Source organism: Bos indicus, chromosome 8, assembly GCF_029378745.1.
Source record: "Bos indicus isolate NIAB-ARS_2022 breed Sahiwal x Tharparkar chromosome 8, NIAB-ARS_B.indTharparkar_mat_pri_1.0, whole genome shotgun sequence".
NCBI classification, from domain to species: domain Eukaryota; kingdom Metazoa; phylum Chordata; class Mammalia; order Artiodactyla; family Bovidae; genus Bos; species Bos indicus.
Genome location: NC_091767.1, coordinates 11,675,004 through 11,702,840, shown reverse-complemented (window position 1 = coordinate 11,702,840; position 27,837 = coordinate 11,675,004). Strand labels below are relative to the sequence as shown.

General features: G+C 39.8%; 2 long non-coding RNA genes across 2 annotated transcripts in view; one reads left to right on the top strand and one right to left on the bottom strand.

Annotated features, from left to right (window-relative positions):
• LOC109562820 (uncharacterized) overlaps positions 1-27,837 on the bottom strand; it is a 266,627-nt gene that overhangs the window by 133,802 nt on the left and 104,988 nt on the right. The gene's annotated exons all lie outside the window — the stretch shown is intronic.
• On the top strand, positions 8,492-9,269 carry LOC139184444 (uncharacterized). The gene is made up of 2 exons (XR_011567948.1): positions 8,492-8,608; positions 8,937-9,269. It is a non-coding gene; the product is annotated as an uncharacterized lncRNA (long non-coding RNA).

The window sequence follows — 27,837 nt, the reverse complement described above, 5'->3', positions numbered from 1 at the left end:
TAGAAAAGGTAGAAGAACCAGAGATCAAATTGCCAACATCTGTGGATCACAGAGAAAGCAAAAGAATTTCAGAAAAACATCTACTTCTTTTTCATTCTCTATGCTAAAGCCTTTGACTGTGTGGATCACAACAAATTGTGGAAAATTCTTTAAGAGATGGGAATACCAGACTACCTCACCTGCCTCCCGAGAAATCTGTAGGTCAAGAAGCAACATTTAGAACTGGACACAGAACAATGGATGTGTTCCAAATTGTGAAAGGAGTACATCAAGGATGTATATTGTCACCCTGCTTATTTAACTTCTATGCAGAGTACATCACGCGAAATGCTGGGCTGAATGAAGCACAAGCTGGAATCAAGATTGCCATCAGAAATATCAATAACCTCAGATACGCAGATGACACCACCTTTATGGCAGAAAGTGAAGAGGAACTAAAGAGCCTCTTAATGAAAGTGAAAAGGTTGACTTACAACTTAACATTCGGAAAACTAAGATCATGTCATCTGGTCCCATCACTTCATGGCAAATAGATGGGGAAACAATGGAAACAGTAGCAGATTTTATTTTCTTGGGCTCAAAAATCACTGCAGATGGAAATTAAATTTCATGACTGCAGCCATGAAATTAAAAGACATTTCCTCCTTGGAAGAAAAGGTATGACAAACCTAGACAGCATATTAAAAAGCAGAGACATTACTTTATCAACAAAGGTCTGTCTAGTCAAAGCTATGGTTTTTCCAGTAGTCATGTATGGATGTAAGAGCTGGACCATAAAGAAAGCTGAGCACCAAAGAACTGATGCTTTTAAACTGTGGTGTTGGAGAAGACTCTTGAGAGTCCCTTGGACTGCAAGGAGATCCAACCAGTCCATCCTAAAGGAAATCAGTCCTGAATATCATTGGAAGGACTGATGCTGAAGCTGAAGCTCCAATGCTTTGGTAACTTGATGTGAAGAACTGACACATTGGAAAAGACTCTGATGCTGGGAAAGATTGAAGGCCGGAAGAGAAGGGGACGACAGAGGATGAGACGGTTGGATGGCATCACTGACTAAGTGGACATGCGTTTGAGCAAGCTCCATGAGATGGTGAAGGACAGGGAAGCCTGGCATACTGCAGTCCATGGGGCAGCAAAGAGTTTAATACGACTGAGTGACTAAACAACAACAACTATATATGAACTAATCAACAGTAAACTGTTGAAAAACTAGTTTGGTTTCCTCTCTGATAAAATTACAAAAGTTTCTTGGGTTATTGGTTTGCTCTTTGTTGTTCAGTCACGAAGTCATGTCCGACTCTTTGCAGTTCCATGAACTGTCGCACACCAGGCTTCCCTGTCTTTCACTCTGTCTCACAGTTTGCTCTTAAGAGGCTATAAAAGGTTTTCTTTACCTTCTGACTCATCCACCTAGGAAGTAAAGACTCTGTCTAGAATAATCTCTCTGCTTTATGTTGACTATATCATGTCCTTGATTATTTAAAAGAACCAAGTTTTATCACTTTTGATAAAGCTAAGAATTTTATTTTACAATTATGTTACCTCCTATATTTACTTTTGAAATCTTTTATTGTCATTTCAATTAAATAGGCAGCCAAGCATGGTTTCTGAATGACTCATGATTCAGTTTAACCAGGTGTTCAAACCTTCTAACAACATTTGATATTTTGCCTTTCCCAAAGCTAATCCTAAATTATATCTTTTACATCTAAAATTGTATGTGAGATTTCCCAGAGGGCCCCAGAAAAGGTCACAAAGGATCTTTTACCTTGCTAAAAAAAAAAAAGATTTAAAAAAAAAGACTAGGATTTTTTAATATGTTAAACTGCTTAGGAATCACTGTCAAATAAGAAAAGATACCTAATCTTCCCTAGGTTGTGTTTGTATAGGTAAATGGGTAAATATATACGTGTGTGTGTGTGTGTGTGTGTGTGTATTTCAAAAATTACACGAATTCCTAGAAATGTGTCAATGTCCCTGATGTCCATAATAAGTCCTGGTGCTGCTATGGCTGATCTCAAACAACAGTACGGTTTTGTCAAATTGTAATTCCAAGATTTTCTTTAATGTATGTCTCAGAAACAGCAGAATATCCTTGTCAGTTGTGTTATTTTTGCAATTAATTCTCATAATATCTTTATACACAGCCATTTTAAGTCTCTTGTCATTCACAGAGAAACGATGCTTCCCTGAAAGCTCTTACAATCCTTTGTCCTGTACCTGACCTTCCCTGTCTCAGAGATGCAGGGAAGAACTCTGTTGGATTCTGATGACATTGCTCAAATAACACTGAGTGCACCATGCTACCAAACTGCGTCAGGATTTCCAGAACTCTGGTAGAGAAACTGCTGGGTTCATGAGATTGCTAACTCCAGATCAAGCAGGACAAGAATTAGTCCACAGGACTGTATGAACTGATAAAGGAAGATTATGCGTCTTGTTTGGAACATTATTGGTACTTTAATATCTTTCCTTGAGATAAAGAACCCCTTTCTGTTTTCTCCTAAGCTATAATTCATAAAAATTTATTAAATAATCTTTTACAAACAAAAATGAAACATTTATCTTTTCTCCCTGCCTGATTTCCCTAGAATTCAGAAATTTTTGAGTATTCTTATTTTCATAGCAATATAATTATCTGCTTATGTTCACCAAAAATCTGTCCTCCTTTTAACAGAACATAATTAGAAATATTAATTAAATAACCGAGGCTTTGACTATACTGTCACATTTGAGAATGATTTGCATAAAATCAGATATGACTAGATAATTTTAAGGAATTTTAAGATCAACTTTATGGAACCAATTCCAAAATCCTCTTGGGAAAACTAGCCTGGAACCCAGGTTATATGTTCCCAGCCTTAGAGATGAGTAAGAAAAGACTCCTGGCAAGCCAAGAAAATAGGAGATATTGGGGATCCCCAAAAGAGAGGAATTCATCCAAATCTATAAGTACTGCACATAAAATCTGGTGACAAGTTCAGCTTCCTGCGCTCAAGAGGCTTTTAAAGTTCCAATCTGAAATTCCCTATAAAAGCTTTCATCAAAGCAAAATTTAATAGGTATATGTGGTTAATTGCCATTCTTGCTGTACCTCTGTAAATAATCAGGTCAAACCTAATGAGGCCAGATTTCTTTTATGATGGAAAATACTGTTGCTTTGATTATCACTGATCAGAAGTGAGGTGACTGTGGACAGAAATTTTTTGTTTCAGTAGAAAACTACATCACAGCCTTGTGCATTGTCAGATCCTGGTCCTATTCATTGTCTTCAAGCTATTTTCTTTTTACCTTTTTGTAAACTGCATGGTATTGATACCTATCTGTAAATTATACTAGATCCTGTCATCTTGCACAAATTGTCAGTTCCTGCTGCTGCTGCTTCTAAGTCGCTTCAGTCATGTCTGACACTGTGCGACCCCAGAGACGGCAGCCCACCAGACTCCCCCGTCCCTGGGATTCTCCAGGCAAGAACACTGGAGTGGGTTGCCATTTCTTTCTCCAATGCATGAAAGTGAAAAGTGAAAGTTAAGTCGCTCAGTCGTGTCCAACTCCTACTGACCCCATGGACTGCAGCCTACCAGGCTCCTCCGTCCATGGGATTTTCCAGGCAAGAGTACTGGAGTGGGGTGCCATTGCCTTCTCCAGTTCCTACCAAATTTTAAATTTTTGCAGTTTCCTTCAGCATCTAACTTCAACCCTCCAAACTTACATTTTTAATTCTTCTCCCACCCTTCTGACTTGGAGTCACTGAAAACTAAAACTTGACACTGCCACCGCCACCCCCAAATCCTTCCGGGACCTTAGATTGCCTTGTAGATCGCCTTTCCCCCAGGCTATGAAGAAGCCCTGTGAGCTGAAGCTGGGTCGTACAAACTTTGAGGTCTCATCATTCAGCAGATCATGCATGGATAACCTTCATGCCTGAAGCTGCTGCTTTGTGGGCTCTTAGGAAGTTCAGTGCAACTCCCACATCTTCCATGCTCTGCTCTGGAAAATAATCATGAATATGAACAATCTCACCAAAACATCTCTAATGTCTAAAGTGAAAGTGTTAGTCACTCATTCACATCTGACTCTTTGCAACTGCGTGGACTGTAATCCATCAGGTACCTCTGTCCATGGGATTCCCCAGGCAAGAATACTGGAATGGGTTGCTTACACCATCCAGCAAATATTCTCTACTGCCAAGACTCAGCAGATGTTTCAACTAGTCCTTCAATCACAGAAATGTGCTGAGCAAACTACATGGGACTCATTTTTTTCAGCTTTTTGATGGATGCCTGGCTTCTCTGGAACAAAAGGGAGGACTGGCCAAGGCCCAGCGCCTCAGCATTTCCCTCAGCCTGACTAAATTTCAGACATGCTCCTTCCTGCTTCCAGACGCCTGACCTATTTCTTAGAGCATTTACCTCAAAAAATTTGTAACTGTAAATGTAAATTTTTTCAAAAGCTTCTTGCTAGTCTTACAACCCAGGAATATCCTTCTCAGAGACCTGAGAGCCATCCTTCTGAAATGCAATCACTGAGGTAGATAAAGACCCTGTCTCCCAGTTTCCATGGGAGGATAGGAGCCTAACTCTGGAGGGCATCTTACTCCAGGTTGTGAAATTATCTCCTGCCATAAACATACAAAAAAGTTTATTTTTCCTTTGAATAAAGCCAATTAGCAAACAAAGATGACCTAAGATCCTCCTAACTCTGCTCTTTGTTACAGCAGAGTTGAGCTCAGATACAATTGTTGTCTTCTACAACTGCAGTCACAATCTTGAATAAAATCTTCCTCACCGTTTAGCATTATCCCACCAAATTTTTTGCTTTGACAGTGGCTATCATGATTTATCACTGGAGAAGGAAATGGCAACCCACTCCAGTGTTCTTGCCTGGAGAATCCCAGGGACGGAGGAGCCTGGTGGGCTGTCGTCTATGGGTTCGCACAGAGTCGGACATGACTGAAGCGACTTAACAGCAGCACCATGATTTATCAAAAAAAAAAAAGAACCAAATAGTTAAGACGGAGCAAATAGACTAAGCCCATTTACAGCAATCTGAACAACCTTGGACCAAGTATCCTCTTTAAGTAGTCTGCTCACACTTTCAATCATGGATATTATCATAGGATTTTTGTACAGATTAAAGTCACTAACATTTATAAAACCTAGCACACTGCCCAAAGAACCTGACCATCTAAAGCACTGTTAATGCCTTTTCCTAACTCATCTCCTTAGTCACTTAACACACTGCAAGATGACTTATTGGTTTTATATGTTCTATGTCAGAAACTGATACTCCTTTTAAGAGACTGCATGTGATCTGCAGGTATTTCTTTTCTTTTAATGGATAAATGTCAGATATAAACTCCCTGGAGAGATCATGGCTCCCGTTGCTTAAGGCAGGCTCGCCTAGAGGTACCATTTTGGTAGGCTGTGTGTGTGTGTGTTTCTCAGGAGTCACTCAGGCGTGTCTGACTCCTCTCAACTCTAGGACCAGTAGTAGCCTGTCAGGCTTCTTTGTCCGTGGAATTCTCCAGGCAAGAATACTGGAGTGCGTTCCCATTCCCTTCTCCAAGGGGATCTTCCCAACCCAGGGATTGAACCTGGGTCTCCTGCACTGCAGGCAGCTTCTTTACCACCTGAACCGCCAGGGAAGCCCTTGGTAGTCCATAGGTATACAAAAATCTGGAGCAGCTGAAAACACTGTAAACTGGAAATGTGGAGAGAACAGAACAGAAGTGAATAGAAGACCTAAAATTGGGAAGCAGATATTTACACACTTCTACAACTCTACAAAAGCCTTTCCCTAGCTTAGACACTCTCTCAGGACCCAGTTGGAGAAGGCAATGGCACCCCACTCCAGTACTCTTGCCTGGAAAATCCCATGGATGGAGGAGCCTGATGGGCTGCAGTCCATGGGGTCGCTAAGAGTCAGACACGACTGAGTGACTTCACTTTCACTTTTTCACTTTCATGCATTGGAGAAGGAAATGGCAACCCACTCCAGTGTTCTTGCCTGGAGAATCCCAGGGGTGGGAGAGCCTGGTGGGCTGATGTCTATGGGGTCACACAGAGTCGGACACGACTGAAGTGACTTAGCAGCAGCAGCAGGACCCAGTTCTGCTTCAGGCAGTTGAGGCTGACCTCTCTCTCCACAGCAGTATCTGGAGGCATTCTCCCTGGAAGCTGCTCTGACCTCATTCTCTTTTAAGCGGAATTAAAAGAGATGTATTGTTTTAGACTAATAACCTACAACCCTATTTTATAAAACATTTTCAATAAATGCAATCTTTTGGGGACAAGTATAATTTTCTAAAATTAACTCTCACCCTTTATTAGTACTTGTTGTCTCAAATTGGGAAATGGGAACATTAAGCGCCCTTTTCATGGGTTTCATTCATCTGTTAAGTATCTAGAGGCCAGCACTTCAATCAATACCTGCAATCTTTTGGAATTAAATTGCCTCTGTTAAGAAGCTAGAGAAAATGTCTTCAGATGATGAAATACTTTGCGTTTATCTCCATTTCCTTTGTTCAGTTGTTTTGGAACAAATACACATTTTTGCCTAATTTCAATATCACCTGTGAATGTTTGTAATCATCCTCAGGCAGCATTATGCACAGGAGTAGGAGTGGGGAGCATTTCCCACTTCTAAAAATAGTACTACACTTCTGAAAGCTGCTTTTTTTTTTTCAATTATTTTGGTAAATTGAATCATATTTAATATGATTAAGTGTGGAACAGACACAGACTGTTTAAATAACACCTGTAAGGATTGATTGGATTAAGGAAATGATTTGTCTCCTCAAAACTCAGATCATTGTTTACCCAGAAAAAAAGGGCACACTCTCAATGGAGGATGGCTACGAAACTATTCCCATCTCTCACACAACCAGGTTGGAAGTGTTGACCTGAAACAAACAGACCACCAAATATTTCTCCAGCAAACATAGGCTTATTTGGAATCAGCAGAGAACTGCAATTTGGGGTCTGCAACCATGACAGCCATGTGTAGGTCCCCTCATCACAAGGGAAGAGAATTCTTTTCCAGAGGGGAAAGGAGGCTGGGAGGGCTTAGTAAACAAAGAGTTCTCAGCTTCTCATTGGCAGAGCCCTTGCCAGGAAAAAAAAGAGGAGTCTGTTTTTTCTCTTGTGCTCTGCTACAGTCAGAGGGTGTAAGAGCTCCCCCTTCTGGTTTTTTATTTAATTGGGGTTTCTGTTTGTTAATTTTTAACATGTGTTTGATTTTCCCCACTCAGTGAAACAGAATGCTGTTTGTATTGATTGGAGCACATGGTATTATTTGTGTAGGAAGGAAAAAGACAAATGATTGTTAATGAAGTACAACTTTGGGCACTGTCATAGGACAACCAGTTATCACAGTTTTCCTGGATTGTCCCAATTTTAGCACTGAAAATCACGCATCCCAGACACACTCTGTGCTGTGTGGTTGGTCGCTCAGTTGTATCTGACTCTTTGTGACCCCATGGACTGTAGTCCACCAGGTTCCTCTGTCCTAGGGATTCTCCAGGCAAGAATACTGGAGTGGGTTGCCATGCCCTCCTCCAGGGAATCTTCCCAACCCAGGGATCAAACCCAGGTCTCCTGCATTGCAGGCGACTTTTTTTTTTTTAACCATCTGAGCCACCAAAGCAAGTCTGAGTTGGTCACTGTCAGGGATGAAGAAATTGTTCTCTACCCTCTAGGTTCTTCTGGCAGGTTGGAGAATTAAATTAGCATGAGACAGATTAACAGGAGAAAAACCAACAAATTCAATAGCATGGATGCACACAAGAGACCCAGGAAAACTGAGTAACTTGGCAAAACAGCTGATGCTCTCACCTTAAATGCCATCTACCATTAAAGACAGAGAGGATACTGGGTAGGGGGAGTGGTTTGGGACTTCAAAGGTGAAGAAGGCAATTTATTTCAAGTCGGAAAAGCAAATACTTGGTAAGTAAATGTTTACTGGGTCATGCAGAGGCAATGGACACAGAACTGACTCTGATCCCTAGGCCCTGCCAAGTCTCCCTGACCCTACCTAGACCATATACTTTGTTATCTCTGGTGATAGCTCTAGTCCCAGAGCAAGCCCTTTCCCTAAATTCTTTTAGGCAGTAAAGAGGGAAGTAACAAGAAAAACTTCCTGATGCCTGTGTTTCTTAAAAAATAATCAGCCTAAATCAATCCTCAAGACAAATAAACACATTTGTGGGTAGGAAATTTTGTTCTTCTGTATCATCCTACCACTGGACCGTCTTCCATCCTTTCTAAGTATTTCATCTTTATGGAGAACTTTACAGTGGCTTTTGATCATTTAAATACCCGGCCAATAGTTTACTCAATTATTTCTTATTATAAGAAACTATTTAAGGTTAACTATATTAGCCATGAAATTTTAAAGGTTAACTATATCAACCATTAACTTCTTAAGGTTAACTATATTAACCATTAACTGTGGGAACACAGCTTGGGGCTCCCCTGGTAGCTCAGTTGGTAAAGAATCTGCCTGCAATGCAGGACACCCCGATTCAATTCCTGGCTTGGGAAGATGCCCTGGAGAAGGGATAGGTTATCCATTCGAGTATTCTTGGGCTTCTGTGGTGGCTCAGCTGGTAAAGAATCTGCCTGCAATGCGGGAGACCTGGGTTCGATCGCTGGGTTGGGAAGATCCCCTGGAGAAGGGAACGGCTACCCACTCCAGTGGCCTGGAGAATTCCATGGACAGAGGAGCCTGGCAGGCTACAGTCCTTGGGGTCACAAAGAGTCAAATATGACTGAGTGACTTTAAAGAAAAAAAATGGGCACATAGCTTAGTGATTTCATCAGCGTCCCCCTAGGCAACAGTGAACGTACCAGTTATTTTAACAGAGAGAACTTAATATAAAGAACTGTTGGGGTTCCCTGGAGGTCCAGTGGTTAAGAATCTGTCTTGCAATGCAGAGGACACCAGTTCGGTCCCAGACTGGGAAGATCCCACATGCTGCAGAACAACTAAGCCAAGGCATCGCAACTACTGCTCCCACACTCTAGACACTTCAGCCACGACTACGAAAGCCTGAGTTCCCAGAGCCTGTGCACTGCAACAGGAGAAGCCACCCCACCAAGAGGCCAGCGAACCGCCACCAGAGAGTAGCCCCCACTCGCCACAACGAGAGAAAAGCCCCTGCACAGCAGTGAAGACCCAGCACAACCCAAAACAGTAAATTAATAAATGATTGTAAGTGGTTAACATTTATTAAAAATATTTTTAAATAAATAAAAAGAACTGTTAACCAGTGAGAGACTGGATACACAAACAGGCAATGGTTAGACCATATGTGACAATGGAACTCCGACCCCACAACTACTACAGCGATCAACCCAAGTTTGGTCAGGAGTTGGTTGGTGACAACCAGCTTCCATATTTTTGCCCCCGCTTCCAACTCACAACCAATCAGAGAAAGCCAAATATGCCCTTGAAATCAGCCACACAAGAAGGCCCACTTCTAACAAGCCCACCTCCAGCTTTTTCATACAGAAACCTCCCATCAGGGCATGCCCAAAGCCCTTCCTTTGTTTTCTCACTATCCAGCTTCCCCACTCACATTCCCGCCTTCAGGACTCTGCCAAATGCAGGTGACGGTGGATGACCTTGAGTAAACAGAGTAAACAGCCTGTATTTGTTCTCATCCAGGTGACCTTTGCTTATTTCTACACCAGGTTTTGCTTACCCAAAAAGGCACAAAGGGAGCACTTTAGTTATCACAGGAAGCAGCTGCTAGTACTCAGTCTGGGGTAATGAAGGGAAGAGATTCAAATTATTAACAGGTAGAAACTTGGAGAGAGGGCCTTTCCCACAGACCCAGGATGATAACGTACCATGAACTCAACCCTCCACACCATAGGTTGAAAGATGAGCTACATACACATACATGATAAAATATTTACATTCTAGTAATGGAATTGATGTCAATTAATTCTCAGGGCCTACTCTGTCCTAGGTCAGGTAATATCTAATGCTACTCAAAATATGGTTTAAGAACCCCTGGGACCCTCAAGACCTATCAAGGACTCTATAAAGTCAAAACTGTTTTTAGAATAATGCTAAGAAGTAATATGTCTGTCTTCATTATGCTGGCATTTGTATTGGTGATGTAAGAATAACCAAGGGAAAAACTGATGGCACCTTGGTATGAATCAAGGCACCAAAATTAAAATGTATCATACTAATTGTACTCTTCATAGCAATGCACTTGTAAGAAAAAATTAAAGACTTTAATGGACATGAACTTGGGCAAACTCCAGGAGATGGTGAGGAACAGGGAACTTGGCGAGCTGCAGTCCACAGGACTGCAAAGAGTTGGATATGACTGAGCAACTGAACAGCAAAGACTTTAATTTTGAAAATTAAAAGACAAAAAAAATTAAAAACGAAAAGCCAGCTTCATTTAAGATTGTTTTTAATGAAGCAGTAGGAATTAATTTTGCTAAGTTTTACCCCTGAGTGCCCGTTTTTTAATATAGTATATGATTAAATGGAAAGTGCACACAGAGTTCATCTGCTACATACTGAAGTGCATGCTATGGTTGTCTCGAGGAAAGGGACTCGTCTCATCATTTGAGCTGCAAGCTGCACTTGCCACTTCTTTCATGGGATACCATTTGTACTTGAATGAGCAGCTAAAACACAAAATGATGTTTTTCAGACTTCAGTATTTGGCAGACACTTTCTTGAAAATGAACATAGTAAACCTGTCACCTCAAGAAAAACAGCTAACAATATTTGTAGCCACTGATAAAATTTGAACTTTCAAGTGAAAATTAGAATGTTGAAGACTTGTATTTACCACCACAAGCTTGACAGTTTTCCAATACTTAAAGACATTGTTGATCCAATGGATAGTGAGCTTAACAAATGTGATCTTTTTTTTTTAATATCCTATGACAAAATATGTCAACATTTGGATGACCTGCACAACTCAGTAAACCAATATTTTCCAACTGACCCATGCACAATGCATTAAACCGTACTTAAATGAAGGATCCATTCAAAGCACAAGCCAGATCAATGGATTTGAATATTACAAAGTATGAATGTTTTTTGATACAGTTTAAGATTCCAGAATGCAACTAACCTTCTTATAAACCATCATTTGTTGAGTTTGCGTAGAATATCTATAATAGAGCATATCCATGATTACCTAAAAAGGCTATAAGAGCAATTTTCTCTTTTCTAGCAACATATCTATATGAAGCCACATTCTTTTCATGTATGTCAACCAAAACAATATATTTCAAAAGATCAAATGCAGAGGAATATACAAGAATCCAGCTTTCTTCAAGACATTAAAGAGATTGACAAAATATAAAATAATGCCACTCACTAAAGTTCTGGCTTGGAGCTGGTGCACTGGGACGACCCAGAGGGATGGTACAGGGAGGGAGGAAGGAGGAGGGTTCAGGATGGGGAACACATGTATACCTGTGGTGGATTCATGTTGATATATGGCAAAACCAATACAATATTGTAAAGTTAAAAAATAAAATAAAATTTTAAAAAATAAAAAAGTACATGGTTATTTTAATTTCATTTATGTTAACATGTCATGGGTTTATTATTGCTTTATGTAAATAAATTAACAAATAAGTGCTTTAAAAAATACTTCTCAGTTTTAAGAGTAAGTATAAACAGAACTCATGTAAATAAGTTTTTTGAGATCGTCAATAATTTTTAAGAATGAAAGGAGCTTTGAGTCAAAACTGTTTGAGAACTGCTGCTTAGATATATCCCCTCAGTTTATCTTCAATCATTCTTTGAGATTATTATTGGATTTTCAGATGAACTGCCTGAGATTCAGAGAGAATAAGTAAGTTGCTTAAGGTCATTTAGCCAGTTAGTGGGTGCCAGAGTTTCTATAATTAGCTACTGGATGTGTACCCAATTGACTAAAATAGTACAAAATATCCAGGTAAGGAAAATCAGGGAAAAAAGAGCAGGTTAGTAGGCATCTGATAGTGGTTGATCAAGAGATAAAATTGTAGAGGGAGGAGCCAAGATGGCGGAGGAGTAGGATGGGGAGAACACTTTCTCCCCCACAAATTCATCAAAAGAGCATTTAAACGTCGAGTAAATTCCACAAAACAACTTCTGAATGCCGGCAGAGGACAGCAGGCACCCAGAAAAGCAACCCAACTCTTCGAAAGGAGGTAGGAAAAAATATTAAAAACAAAAAAAAAGAGACAAAAGAGGGAGGGACGGAGTTCCGTCCCGGGAAGGGAATCTTAAAAAGAGAGAAGTTTCCAAACATCAGGAAACCTTCTCACTGCCGAATCTGTGCCGAGCTTTGGAAGCACAGAGGGCAACATAATAGGAAGAAAAAATAAATAAACAATTTAAAACTCGCAGATTGCGAGCCCTACGGTAACTCCCCCAGCAGAGAAGCAGCGCAGACGCCTGCATCCGCCATTAGCGAATCGGGGCTGGGCAGGGAGGCGCGGCGTGGGCTGCATCGCTGAGAGTAAGAATCTGGCCTGAATACCCTGAGCGCTATCTGAGCGAAATAATTTGGGCTAGCAAACCAGACTGTGGGATACCTACCACGCGAAAAGCCGGCCCTAACCTAAGACCGCCAGGCCCGCGCACGGAACAAAGGACTGAACAGAGATAGCCGGCTGCAGATCTTCCCCCTCCGGTGACAGGCAGCCAGAGCCGGAAGGGGGCAATCGCAGCCCCAGAGAGACATTATCTATAAAATTGTAAGCAGGCTTCTTTGCTAACTAAAACTTCTTGGGGGTCTGGACGGTCAACATCTGCCTGAGAAGGTGCGCCGGTTTTACATCCAGATAACCGAGTGGCGGGGAGGCGATAAGTCGCAGCATTGGCGCTCGCCTGGGAAGAGCAAATTGGCGCTCGGACCTGGGAAGAGCACAAAACGCAGGCCCAACTGAGTCTGCGCCTCTGAGGACTACCCGAGTGCCTGAACCTGAGCGGCTTGGACCTGGGAGGTGCATGCAGCCCAGGGCCAGCCTCGGATTGTTCCCGGCGGAACAACCTAGAGTCCGAGCAGTGTGGACAGGAAGGCTACACGCGCCGTGAGGGGGGGCAGACCCAGGGTGGCTGAGGCACTGCGAGCCCACGCCAGTGTTATTTGTTTGCACCCTCCCTCCCTCCCTCCCCACAGCGCGACTGAACAAGTAAGCCTAAAAAAAAAAAAAAAAAAAAAAGGTGTCCTCCACCGTGCCCTTTGAGTCAGGGCGGAAACCAGATACTGAAGAGACTAGCAAACAGAAGAAGATATAACAGAGGGAAACGCCTTGGAAGCTACAGGCAATAGATCAAAACCCTGTGGTTACTACGGACTACATAGGAAGGGGCCTATAGATCTTGAGAAATATAAATCTGACCAAGGAACTAGCCAAAAATGAACTGAACCCACAACACCCACCAAAAAAAGAAAAAAAAAGTCCTAGATATATTTTTATTATTTTTACGATCATTCTTTCTTTTTTTTTTTTTAATTAAAAAAAAAAAAATTTTTAAGTCCTCTAATGTTCCTTTAATTTTCACTTTTATAACCTATTACTTTGCAAAAAAAAAAAAAAGACCCTATTTTTTTCTTCTTCAGCAAACTTCATATATATATATTTTATAATTTTTTGACCTTGTTGTTTTTTTTTTGTTGTTGTTGGTTTTTGTTTTTTTCTTCTTTTCTTTAACATTGTATTTTTGAAATTCCAAACTCTACTCTAGATTTTTAATTTTCGCTTTTTGGTATATGTTATCAATTTTGTACCTATAGTTTTTTTTTTTATATAATTTCTGTGATTTTTTTTTTTTTCTTCTTCTTCTCTGTTTCTTTCTCTTCTTCTTTTATATAACATTGTATATCTGAAATTCCAAACTTTACTCTAGATTTTCAATTTATGCTTTTTGGTATTTGATATCAATTTTGTACCTGTATTTTCTTTATAATTTTTGTGACATTGTTCGTATTTGTTTGTTTGTTTTCTCTCTTTATTTTTCTTCTTCTTCTTCTTTTTTTTTTTTTTAACATTGTATTTTTGAAATTCCAAACTCTACTCTAGATTTTTAATTTTTGCTTTCTGGTATTAGTTATCAATTTTGTACCTGTACTTTCTTTATAATTTTCGTGACCTTGTTTGTTTTTGTTTGTTCATATTTTCTCTCTTTCTTTTCCTTCTTCTTTTCTTTAACATCGTATTTTTAAAATTCCAAACTATACTCTAGATTTTTAATTTTCGCTCTCTGGTATTAGTTATCAATTTTGTACCTGTACTTTATAATTTTCGCGACCTTGTTTGTTTTTGTTGGTTCGTTCTTTCTCTCTTTCTTTTCCTTCTTCTTTTCTTTAACATCGTATTTTTGAAATTCCAAACTCTACTCTAGATTTTTAATTTTTGCTTTCTGGTATTAGTTATCAATTTTGTACCTGTACTTTCTTTATAATTTTCGTGACCTTGTTTGTTTTTGTTTGTTCATATTTTCTCTCTTTCTTTTCCTTCTTCTTTTCTTTAACATCGTATTTTTAAAATTCCAAACTATACTCTAGATTTTTAATTTTCGCTCTCTGGTATTAGTTATCAATTTTGTACCTGTACTTTATAATTTTCGCGACCTTGTTTGTTTTTGTTTGTTCGTTCTTTCTCTCTTTCTTTTCCTTCTTCTTTTCTTTAACATCGTATTTTTGAAATTCCAAACTCTACTCTAGATTTTTAATTTTTGCTTTTATGTATTTGCTACCAATTTTGTACCTTTAAGGACCCAATCTTCAGGACCCATTTTTCACTAGGGAGTGAGATTACTGGCTTGACTGCTCTCTCTCCCTTTGGACCCTCCTTTTTCTCCACCAGGTCGCCTGTGTCTCCTCCCTAACCCCTCTCTACTCTACCCAACTCTGTGAATTTCTGTGTGTTCCAGACGGTGGAGAACACTTAGGGAACTGTTTACTGGCTGGATCTGTCTCCCTCCTTTTCATTCCCCCCTTTTATCCTTCTGACCACCTCTGTTACCTTCCTCCTTCTTCTCTTCTCTGTATAACCCCGTGAACATCTCTGAGTGGTCCAGTTGTGGAGTGCACATAAGGAAGTGACTACTGGCTAGCCCACTCTCTCCACTATTGATTCACCTCATCTCATTTGGGTCACCTCTAACTCCCTCCTCCCTCTTCTCTTCTCCATGTAACCCTGTGAACCTCTCTGAGTGACCCTCACTGTAGAGAAACTTATCATCTTTAATGTAGATGTTTTATCAATGGTGCTGTATAGAAGGAGAAGTTTTGAAACTACTGTAAAAATAAGACCGATAATCAGAAGCAGGAGACTTAAGTCCAAACCCTGACTCCAGGGAACTCCTGACTCCAAGGAACATTCATTGACAGGAGCTCATCAAATGCCTCCATACTGACACTGAAACCAAGCACCACACAAGGGCCAATAAGTTCCAGGGCAAGACATACCAAGCAAATTCTCCAGCAACAAAGGAACACAGTCCTGAGCTTCAAGATACAGGCTGCCCAAAGTCACCCCAAAACTATAGACATCTCATAACTCATTACTGGACATTTCATTGCACTCCAGAGAGAAGAAATACAGCTCCACCCACCAGAACACCAACACAAGCTTCCCTAACCAGGAAACCTTGACAAGCCACCTGTACAAACCCACACACAGTGAGGAAACGCCATAATAAAGAGAACTCCACAAACTGCCAGAATACAGAAAGGACACCCCAAACTCAGCAATTTAAACAAGATGAAGAGACAGAGGAATACTCAGCAGATAAAGGAACAGGATAAATGCCCACCAAACCAAACAAAAGAGGAAGAGATAGGGAATCTACCTGATAAAGAATTCCGAATAATGATAGTGAAATTGATCCAAAACCTTGAAACTAAAATGGAATCACAGATAAATAGCCTGGAGACAAGGATAGAGAAGATGCAAGAAAGGTTTAACAAGGACCTAGAAGAAATAAAAAAGAGTCAATATATAATGAATAATGCAATAAGTGAAATTAAAAACACTCTGGAGGCAACAAATAGTAGAATAACAGAGGCAGAAGACAGGATTAGTGAATTAGAAGATAGAATGGTAGAAATAAATGGAGAGGATAAAAGAAAAACGAATTAAAAGAAATGAGGACAATCTCAGAGACCTCCAGGACAATATTAAACGCTACAACATTCGAATCATAGGGGTTCCAGAAGAAGAAGACAAAAAGAAAGACCATGAGAAAATACTTGAGGAGATAATAGTGGAAAACTTCCCTAAAATGGGGAAGGAAATAATCACCCAAGTCCAAGAAACCCAGAGAGTACCAAACAGGATAAACCCAAGGAGAAACACCCCAAGACACATATTAATCAAATTAACAAAGATCAAACACAAAGAACAAATATTAAAAGCAGCAAGGGAAAAACAACAAATAACACACAAGGGAATTCCCATAAGGATAACAGCTGATCTTTCAATAGAAACCCTTCAAGCCAGGAGGGAATGGCAAGACATACTTAAAATGATGAAAGAAAATAACCTACAGCCCAGATTATTGTACCCAGCAAGGATCTCATTCAAGTATGAAGGAGAAATCAAAAGCTTCTCAGACAAGCAAAAGCTGAGAGAATTCTGCACCACCAAACCAGCTCTCCAACAAATACTAAAGGATATTCTCTAGACAGGAAACACAAAAACGGTGTATAAACTCGAACCCAAAACAATAAAGTAAATGGCAACGGGAACATACTTATCAGTAATTACCTTAAATGTAAATGGGTTGAATGCCCCAACCAAAAGACAAAGACTGGCTGAATGGATACAAAAACAAGACCCCTACATATGTTGTCTACAAGAGACCCACCTCAAAACAGGGGACACATACAGACTGAAAGTGAAGGGCTGGAAAAAGATTTTCCATGCAAATAGGGACCAAAAGAAAGCAGGAGTAGCAATACTCATATCAGATAAAATAGACTTTAAAACAAAGGCGGTGAAAAGAGACAAAGAAGGTCACTACATAATGATCAAAGGATCAATCCAAGAAGAAGATATAACAATTATAAACATATATGCACCCAACACGGGAGCACCACAGTACGTAAGACAAATGCTAACAAGTATGAAAGGAGAAATTAACAATAACACAATAATAGTGGGAGACTTTAATACCCCACTTACACCTATGGATAGATCAACTAAACAGAAAATTAACAAGGAAACACAAACTTTAAACGATACAATAGACCAGTTAGACCTAATTGATATCTATAGGTCATTTCATCCCAAAACAATGAATTTCACCTTTTTCTCAAGCGCACATGGTACCTTCTCCAGGATAGATCACATCCTGGGCCATAAAGCTAGCCTTGGTAAATTCAAAAAAATAGAAATCATTCCAAGCATTTTTTCTGACCACAATGCAGTAAGATTAGATCTCAATTACAGGAGAAAAACTATTAAAAATTCCAACATATGGAGGCTGAACAACACGCTGCTGAATAACCAACAAATCACAGAAGAAATCAAAAAAGAAATCAAAATTTGCATAGAAACGAATGAAAATGAAAACACAACAACCCAAAACCTGTGGGACACGGTAAAAGCAGTCCTAAGGGGAAAGTTCATAGCAATACAGGCACACCTCAAAAAACAAGAAAAAAGTCAAATAAATAACCTAACTCTACACCTAAAGCAACTAGAAAAGGAAGAAATGAAGAACCCCAGGGTTAGTAGAAGGAAAGAAATCTTAAAAATTAGAGCAGAAATAAATGCAAAAGAAACAAAAGAGACCATAGCAAAAATCAACAAAACCAAAAGCTGGTTCTTTGAAAGGATAAATAAAATTGACAAACCATTAGCCAGACTCATCAAGAAACAAAGGGAGAAAAATCAAATCAACAAAATTAGAAACGAAAATGGAGAGATCACAACAGACAACACAGAAATACAAAGGATCATAAGAGACTACTATCAACAATTATATGCCAATAAAATGGACAACGTGGAAGAAATGGACAAATTCTTAGAAAAGTACAACTTTCCAAAACTGGACCAGGAAGAAATAGAAAATCTTAACAGACCCATCACAAGCATGGAAATTGAAACTGTAATCAAAAATCTTCCAGCAAACAAAAGCCCCGGTCCAGATGGCTTCACAGCTGAATTCTACCAAAAATTTAGAGAAGAGCTAACACCTATCCTGCTCAAACTCTTCCAGAAAATTGCAGAGGAAGGTAAACTTCCAAACTCATTCTATGAGGCCACCATCACCCTCATACCAAAACCTGACAAAGATCCCACAAAAAAAGAAAACTACAGGCCAATATCACTGATGAACATAGATGCAAAAATCCTTAACAAAATTCTAGCAATCAGAATCCAACAACACATTAAAAAGATCATACACCATGATCAAGTGGGCTTTATCCCAGGGATGCAAGGATTCTTCAATATCCGCAAATCAATCAATGTAATACACCACATTAACAAATTGAAAAATAAAAACCATATGATTATCTCAATAGATGCAGAGAAAGCCTTTGACAAAATTCAACATCCATTTATGATAAAAACTCTCCAGAAAGCAGGAATAGAAGGAACATACCTCAACATAATAAAAGCTATATATGACAAACCCACTGCAAACATTATCCTCAATGGTGAAAAATTGAAAGCATTTCCTCTAAAGTCAGGAACAAGACAAGGGTGCCCACTTTCACCATTACTATTCAACATAGTTTTGGAAGTTTTGGCCACAGCAATCAGAGCAGAAAAAGAAATAAAAGGAATCCAAATTGGAAAAGAAGAAGTAAAACTCTCACTATTTGCAGATGACATGATCCTCTACATAGAAAACCCTAAAGAGTCCACCAGAAAATTACTAGAAATAATCAATGACTACAGTAAAGTTGCAGGATATAAAATCAACACACAGAAATCCCTTGCATTCCTATACACTAATAATGAGAAAACAGAAAGAGAAATTAAGGAAACAATTCCATTCACCATTGCAATGGAAAGAATAAAATACTTAGGAATATATCTACCTAAAGAAACTAAAGACCTATATATAGAAAACTATAAAACACTGGTGAAAGAAATCAAAGAGGACACTAATAGATGGAGAAATATACCATGTTCATGGATTGGAAGAATCAATATAGTGAAAATGAGTATACTACCCAAAGCAATTTATAGATTCAACGCAATCCCTATCAAGCTACCAACAGTATTCTTCACAGAGCTAGAACAAATAATTTCACAATTTGTATGGAAATACAAAAAACCTCGAATAGCCAAAGCGATCTTGAGAAAGAAGAATGGAACTGGAGGAATCAACTTACCTGACTTCAGGCTCTACTACAAAGCCACAGTTATCAAGACAGTATGGTACTGGCACAAAGACAGAAATATTGATCAATGGAATAAAATAGAAAGCCCAGAGATAAATCCACGCACATATGGACACCTTATCTTCGACAAAGGAGGCAAGAATATACAATGGATTAAAGACAATCTCTTTAACAAGTGGTGCTGGGAAATCTGGTCAACCACTTGTAAAAGAATGAAACTGGACCACTTTCTAACACCATACACAAAAATAAACTCAAAATGGATTAAAGATCTAAACGTAAGACCAGAAACTATAAAACTCCTAGAGGAGAACATAGGCAAAACACTCTCCGACATACATCACAGCAGGATCCTCTATGACCCACCTCCCAGAATATTGGAAATAAAAGCAAAAATAAACAAATGGGACCTAATTAACCTTAAAAGCTTCTGCACATCAAAGGAAACTATTAGCAAGGTGAAAAGACAGCCTTCAGAATGGGAGAAAATAATAGCAAATGAAGCAACCGACAAACAACTAATCTCAAAAATATACAAGCAACTCCTCCAGCTCAACTCCAGAAAAATAAACGACCCAATCAAAAAATGGGCCAAAGAACTAAATAGACATTTCTCCAAAAAAGACATACAGATGGCTAACAAACACATGAAAAGATGCTCAACATCACTCATTATCAGAGAAATGCAAATCAAAACCACTATGAGGTACCATTTCACACCAGTCAGAATGGCTGCGATCCAAAAGTCTACAAATAATAAATGCTGGAGAGGGTGTGAAGAAAAGGGAACCCTCTTACACTGTTGGTGGGAATGCAAACTAGTACAGCCACTATGGAGAACAGTGTGGAGATTCCTTAAAAAACTGGAAATAGAACTGCCTTATGATCCAGCAACCCCACTGCTGGGCATACACACTGAGGAAACCAGAAGGGAAAGAGACACGTGTACCCCAATGTTCATCGCAGCACTGTTTATAATAGCCAAGATGTGGAAGCAACCTAGATGTCCATCAGCAGATGAATGGATAAGAAAGCTGTGGTACATATACACAATGGAGTATTACTCAGCCATTAAAAAGAATACATTTGAATCAGTTCTAATGAGGTGGATGAAACTGGAGCCTATTATACAGAGTGAAGTAAGCCAGAAGGAAAAACATAAATACAGTATACTAACGCATATATATGGAATTTAGAAAGATGGTAACAATAACCCGGTGTACGAGACAGCAAAAGAGACACTGATGTATAGAACAGTCTTATGGACTCTGTGGGAGAGGGAGAGGGTGGGAAGATGTGGGAGAATGGCAATGAAACATGTAAAATATCATGTAGGAAACGAGTTGCCAGTCCAGGTTCGATGCATGATGCTGGATGCTTGGGGCTGGTGCACTGGGACGGCCCAGAGGGATGGTATGGGGAGGGAGGAGGGAGGAGGGTTCGGGATGGGGAACACATGTATACCTGTGGCGGATTCATTTTGATATTTGGCAAAACTAATACAATTATGTAAAGTTTAAAAATAAAATAAAATTGGAAGAATAAAAAAAAATAAAAAAAAAAAAAAAAGAGATAAAATTGTAGGAAACTGAGGTTTATAGAGCATATATTTTTGTGACTAATATCAGAAATTTTTGCATTCTCTTAAATTCTACTGGGGAATCTTGTTATCATTCAGAAGGACAATCCAACATCACGCTAGCTTTTGGGAGGGTCATAGGGCATTTGGCTGGGATGTGTGTGCCCGGTACTGGTTATACATTTGGAGCTTCCAAATGCTATAGCAGATGGCTGAACAGATTTGTCATCAAATGACTTCAATCGTTGGGATGATAAGCACAACATTTGGCCTTCAGTAAATGCCTAGAAAGAGAAGGCAGGACAGCAGGGCCTTGCCGCGCATTAGAGTACCTGTGGTCTAGGTGGTTCACGTAAATTACATCTTATTTCATCCTCACAACAGCCCCTAAGAGGTAAGAGGCTCTCTCATGTTTAAAATAGGAGCAACGAGAGACTTCTATGGTGGTCCAGTGGTTAAGAATCTGCCTTCCAAAACAGAGGATGCATGTTTGATCCCTGGTCAGGGAACTAAGATCCCACACACTGCAGGGCAACGAAGCCTACATACCACAACTAGAGAAGCCCACGTGCTTCAGCTGGAGAAAACTGCACACCTAATGAAGAGCCCACACACCGCAGTGAAGAAGACCCAGCACAGCTAAATAAAACAGGACACATGGTAAGACTTAAAAAGTATTGTGAAGTGCTCTCAGGGGGCAAACTAGTAAGAGCAAAGAGGACCCGCCTTGGAAGTTTGGGTCCTACATGTAAGCCAAAAGCTGAGAATGAGGGGCAAAAGCTCAGTTATCAGAACCGGAATAATCAAGACCTGATTACCCACATGGCCGCCTCCATTTTAAATCACAAAGGCTTGATTTAAGTGATAACCTGAAGTGTGCAGCCAGATATCTCTAGTTATGGGAAGTGAAAGGGCGGTAGAGATCAAGACCCAAGCGAGACTTGACAATGAGAGTCATTATCTAAAGTTATCACCTTTGAAGATTATTAGCATTCTACTGTGCTCACCTCCCTACTCTCACTTGAGATGAATTTTTAATGTATTAAATTTGAATAATATATAAGTCTAGATTTCTTTATTTTCCTGACAACTAGCTAAGTAAAGATTGTAAGGAGGGCTAAAAATCTACTATATTTGAACGTGCGTTGTCTAAAAGATTTTCACAACATTGAGGAGTCACATCATGATGATGTGTCTCCTAATTATGTTTACAAGGCATAACATGGCTACATTAAAAATAAGTTGTGCTTCCCTTCGAAGATGTGTGGGGAAGACAGAGATGGATGTGTTTCCATGAATGCAAGCCCATCAAGTCATTTTTTCTCTATGCCCAGGCAGGAGGAGAGATCTTTACCTGATTTTAAACTTGTAGTGCTGCTCAAAGAAACTACCTTCTTCAGGTCGCTCCTTATGTCATCACTACCTGCCGTACGGTCCCACAAGAAGGCTGGATGATCCAGCAGATCACCACCTGCCTTGTGCCTAAGACAGTGTCCAGAATTCACTCCTTTGAGACCACTCCCACAAGAAGGCTGGATGACCCAGCAGATCACCACCTGCTTTGTGCCTAAGACAGTGTCCAGAATTCACTCCTTTGAGACCACAACTTGCCAAGATATGACTCTTAATTAGAAGATGAACCAGAAAAGTATGTTGGATTAGAAGTACTAAGATCCAGTTGTGACCACTTGTGCATTTTAAGAGCCTTAGAAAAAATTTTGTAAGTGATACCAGACCACCTGACCTGCCTCTTGAGAACCTATACGCAGGTCAGGAAGCAACAGTTAGAACTGGACATGGAACAACAGACTGGTTCCAAATAGGAAAAGGAGTACGTCAGGCTGTATATTGTCACCCTGCTTATTTAACTTCTATGCAGAGTACATCATGAGAAACGCTGGGCTGGAAGAAGCACAAGCTGGAATCAAGATTGCCCGGAGAAATATCAATAACCTCAGATATGCAGATGACACCACCTTTATGGCAGAAATTGAAGAGGAAATAAAGAGCCTCTTGATGAAAGTGAAAGAGGAGAGTTAAAAAGTTGGCTTAAAGCTCAACATTCATAAAACTAAGATCATGGCATCCGGTCCCATCACTTCATGGCAAACAGTGGAAACAGTGGCTGACTTTATTTTTCTGGACTCCAAAATCACTGCAGATGGTGATTGCAGCCATGAAATTAAAAGACGCTTACTCCTTGGAAGGAAAGTTATGACCAACCTAGATAGCATATTGAAAAGCAGAGACATTACTTTGTCAACAAAGGTCCATCTAGTCAAGGCTATGGTTTTTCCAGTGGTCATGTATGGATGTGAGAGTTGGACTATAAAAAAAGCTGAGCGCCAAAGAATTGATGCTTTTGAACTGTGATGTTGGAGAAGATTCTTGAGAGTCCCTTGGACTGCAAGGAGATCCAACCAGTCCATCCTAAAGGAGATTAGTCCTGGGTATTCATTGGAAGGACTGACATTGAAGCTGAAACTCTAATACTTTGGCCACCTGATGGGAAGAGCTGACTCATTTGAAAAGACCCTGATGCTGGGAAAGATTGAGGGCAGGAGGAAAAGGGGATAACAGAGGATGAGATGGCTGTATGGCATCACTGACTCAATGGATATGGGTTTGAGTTGGTGATGGACAGGGAGGCCTGGCGTGCTGCGGTTCATGAGGTCGCAAAGAGTCAGACATGACTGAGCGACTGAACTGAACTGAATAACAACTAGGATTAACTTGATAATCAGGATGAGATGAGCTAACCAAGGGTGGAGTAAGGCAGTGGAGCTTAAATTGTGATGACAGAATTGAGAAGATTCACATCACCATCAGCTTTTCTATCTTACTCTCTTGCAATATTTATGCCAAGGATGCCTCTACAATTTCCCTGCTTTGAGCTGTGTCTCCTGTCCTCTAAGGTCTAATGTTTATATTTATTCCTACTTATTTTAAGGTCCTGGTCAATGATTTTCCCCACTCTCATATTTCCCCTTATATCATTTGTTCTTATTAATACATTTTTTTTAAAATAACTGGCTACTTCATCAAAGTTTCTTGAGTTTTTAAAAAGATCTAATGTAAGAGCTGTCTTCCTCATGACAATAATCATAAGTGAATCCTTCTTTCTTCCTTAGAAGTAAGGAACTAAAGCAGCTGAGTTTGTTTTTAAGAGGTCCTTCACCCTTGTTGGTATAAAGGATATCTGGATTCATGTCTTACCTCCTTTGTTAAAGGGAACCCCCTCCTTTCTGGCTTCCTGTTCTCATATTGAGGGACTCCTGTTACTGGAACACTCTTAGGAAAGTGACAAGATGATTGATAAATTTGGGATAAAACCTAAGAAATGCCAGCCAGACTTTAGGAAGCACATGCTGTGGTCTGCTCAGAAGCTGGCTGCTTCACTCCTCAAGAATTGCCTATACTTTCTAAGGTTGTCTTGATAAACCTATCTACTTTTGGGATGCGGCATTAAAAAGATCACGGTTCTCATACAACTAAGTCGTATTTTCCAAACACCTATTAGTAATGAGTTGGTGTTTTGGTCTCTAATTCCTTTGTCTAATTCCTCTGTCTTTAATTGAATGGGCAAAGGAACTGTTAGATACTGTCCTTCTAATGTCCTAGTTCAAGGACCAAAAAAAAGACAAAGACTGGAACTTGGGTAGTAAAATAATAACTGGAGACTGAGGTATCTGGTATGGCCCAAGCAAAGACTGCTTCTGGACATTTGGTTTCAGCAGTCCACATTCTGCCATGTAACTTGGAAGGTTTTTTGTTTGTTTACTTTGTTTTGCTCATTGTTTTTATCTGTTTGTAAATGGATAACCTTAAAATTTGAGCTTTAGCAAGTGATTCCCATGGGGCACTTGAACCTTGTCAGGTCATCAAAGTTTATGACAGCTCCAAACACAGGTAAATGGGCTCTTTCATAAAGGCTGAGCTGTAGGCACCGCAACATTTCCAAAGATCTGCCCTGTGGTCCTCACAGGGGACTGCTGACGTCTGACCCTGAATTCCATATCTGTGGCTTGTCTTCATGTTGAGTGCAATGTTGTAGTAGGGTGAGCTTTCCTAAAGCATCAGTGGATAGGCAAAATTATTTTAGTTTACCACTTTTGCAGACAGATCTATTCTGCAATGGAGTTCTACAGAACCACAGTTAGGGTCTAGCTATTAATGTTAGTATCATGTCTGGTTGATCTACAGTCCTTCAGGAATCAGAAGACTATGAAAAAAATAATCTTAAATTCATGAAATTTGCCCATAGGTCTAAGAACCACCCCAACATTTGGGTTGAAACTGGCTTTAAATTTTAGATCCAAATCAGGCTTTACCCAAAGGAGAGATTCCTGGGTCAGGAAGATTCCATGTAGAAGGGATAGGCTACCTACTCCAGTATTCCTGGGCATCCCTGGTGGCTCAGCTAGCTGGTAAAGAATCTGCCTGCAATGTGGAATACCTGGCTTCTATCCCTGGGTTGGGAAGATCCCGTGGAGAAGGGAATGGCTACCCACTCCAATATTCTGGCTTGGAGAATTACATGGACTGTACAGTCCATGGGGTCGCAAAGAGTCAGACATGACTGAGTGACTTTCAGTTTCAAGGGAGAGAATATTTTGTTAGCTACCAAATAAAGAAACATGTGAACTTCCAGATGTTCAAGCTGGATTTAGAAAAGGCAGAGGAACCAGAGATCAAATTGCCAACATCTATTGAATCATGGAAAAAGCAAGAGTTCCAGAAAAACATCTATTTCTGCTTTATTGACTATGCCAAAGCCTTTGACTGTGTGGATCACAACAAACTGTGGAAAATTCTTCAAGAGATGGGAACACCAGACCACCTGACCTGCCTCTTGAGAAATCTGTACGTAGGCCAACAAACAACAGTTAGAACTGGACATGAAACAACAGACTGGTTCCAATTTGGGAAAGGAGGACGTCAAGGCTATATATTGTCACCCTGCTTATTTAACTTATATGCAGAGTACATCATGAGAAATGCTGGGCTGCAGGAAGCACAAGCTGGAATCAAGATTGTTGGGAGAAATATCAATAACCTCACATATGCAGATGACATCACCCTTATGGCAGAAAGCAAAGAACTAAAGGGCTTCTTGATGAACATGAAAGAGGAGAGTTAAAAAGTTGGCTTAAAGCTCAACATTCAGAAAACTAAGATCATGGCATCTGGTCCCATCACTTCATGGCAAATAGATGGGGAAACAGTGGAAATAGTAACAGACTATTTTTGGGGGCTCCAAAATCACTGCAGATGGTGACTGCAGCCATGAAATTAAAAGACACTTACTCCTTGGAAGAAAAGCTATGACCAACCAGGACAGCATATTAAAAAGCAAAGACATTACTGACAAAGGTCCATCTAGTCAATGCTATGTTTTTTCCGGTAGTGATGTATGGATGTGAGAGTTGGACTATAAAGAAAGCTGAGCGCCAAAGAATTGATGCTTTTAAACTGTGGTATTGGAGAAGACTCTTGAGAGTCCCTTGGACTGCAAGGAGATCCAACCAGTCCATCCTAAAAGAAATTGGTCCTGAATATTCATTGGAAGAACTGATGCTAAAGCTGAAATTCCAATACTTTGGCCACCTGCTGCTAAGAAGTGACTCATTTGAAAAGACCCTGATGCTGGGAAAGATTGAAGGCAGGAGGAGAAGGGGATGACAGAGGATGAGATGGTTGGATGGCATCACCAACTCGATGGACATGAGTTTAAGTAAGCTCCAGGAGTTGGTGATGGACAGGGAAGCCTGACGTGCTGCAGTCCATGGGGTCGCAAGAGCTGGACATGACCGAGCAACTGAACTATGATGAAGAAAATATGGCAACTTCTTGCATTGCTTCAGTCCTCCTATTAGAATAGGAATGATTGAAGAATGAAAATCAAATAAAGAAAAGCAAATAAAGAAAAGCACACACGTTAAGCAGAAATGACAGAGAGATGTCTTAGGGGGTGACTGAGATATTAGCAGACAGACTAAACAGATATGAAAGAAGTCAGACATAAAAGTTAAAACAGATGATCATAGACTGCAAGCGTCATCAATACGTCAGGCACTTAGTGGTGGGTCTTGTGATCCAGAATTCAAGATCATTAGTAATGGCATGCCTGCTGTAGAGTGTGGCCTCAATAGTGATGAGATGTGTCGTCTACAACTCTGGCTCAGTAGTGGAAAGATGCATGGCAAATTTTCTTCCTCTACAGCACCAACGACTCCTCCATTTTACTCTGCTTGGAACACCTTCACTGTGCGAAACCCCCCGCCCCCAATGAAACAGAAACTTTGTTCTATGGATATATGCCCAAATTATCTCTTTTTATTATATGTACTCTATATGTACTCTATTTATTCTGAGGCCTGAGTACTTTTTTCCTTTCTTCACATTCATTGGATCGACCTGAATTTCAAAAGATGTTTAAAGAAAAAACTGCCCCACTCTATTTCTTATATATGCAAATTATTTTCCCTTTGACTTTCTAAAATTGTGACTTAATTCATGTTTCAGTCACAAAAGCCTTGTTACTCTGCCTTAGCTTAGGCTCAGACTCATCAACCTCAAACTGCTAAGTCCTTTGGTATTCAGCACACAGACTACTTCATTTAATGACAAGTTTTACTTCTGAATTTTAATAGGGCCTACCTAACTTTTAATTGCTTTGAAAAACATGATATTTTTTTTAAATCTACACATATTTGGCACAATTACAAATACTTCAAAAAGAAAAATCTCATGTGCAGACCCAGGAAAGACTTATCAGTTAAAGTAAATAGAAAAGAACAGTTGCAGGATTAAATTTGCTTTGTTTCACATCCAGTTGGGGCAATTAAAATGTTAAACTATAGTTAACATTAAATGCAAAGGGCATGTTAAACTTGTCTCTTAAATTATTAATTGC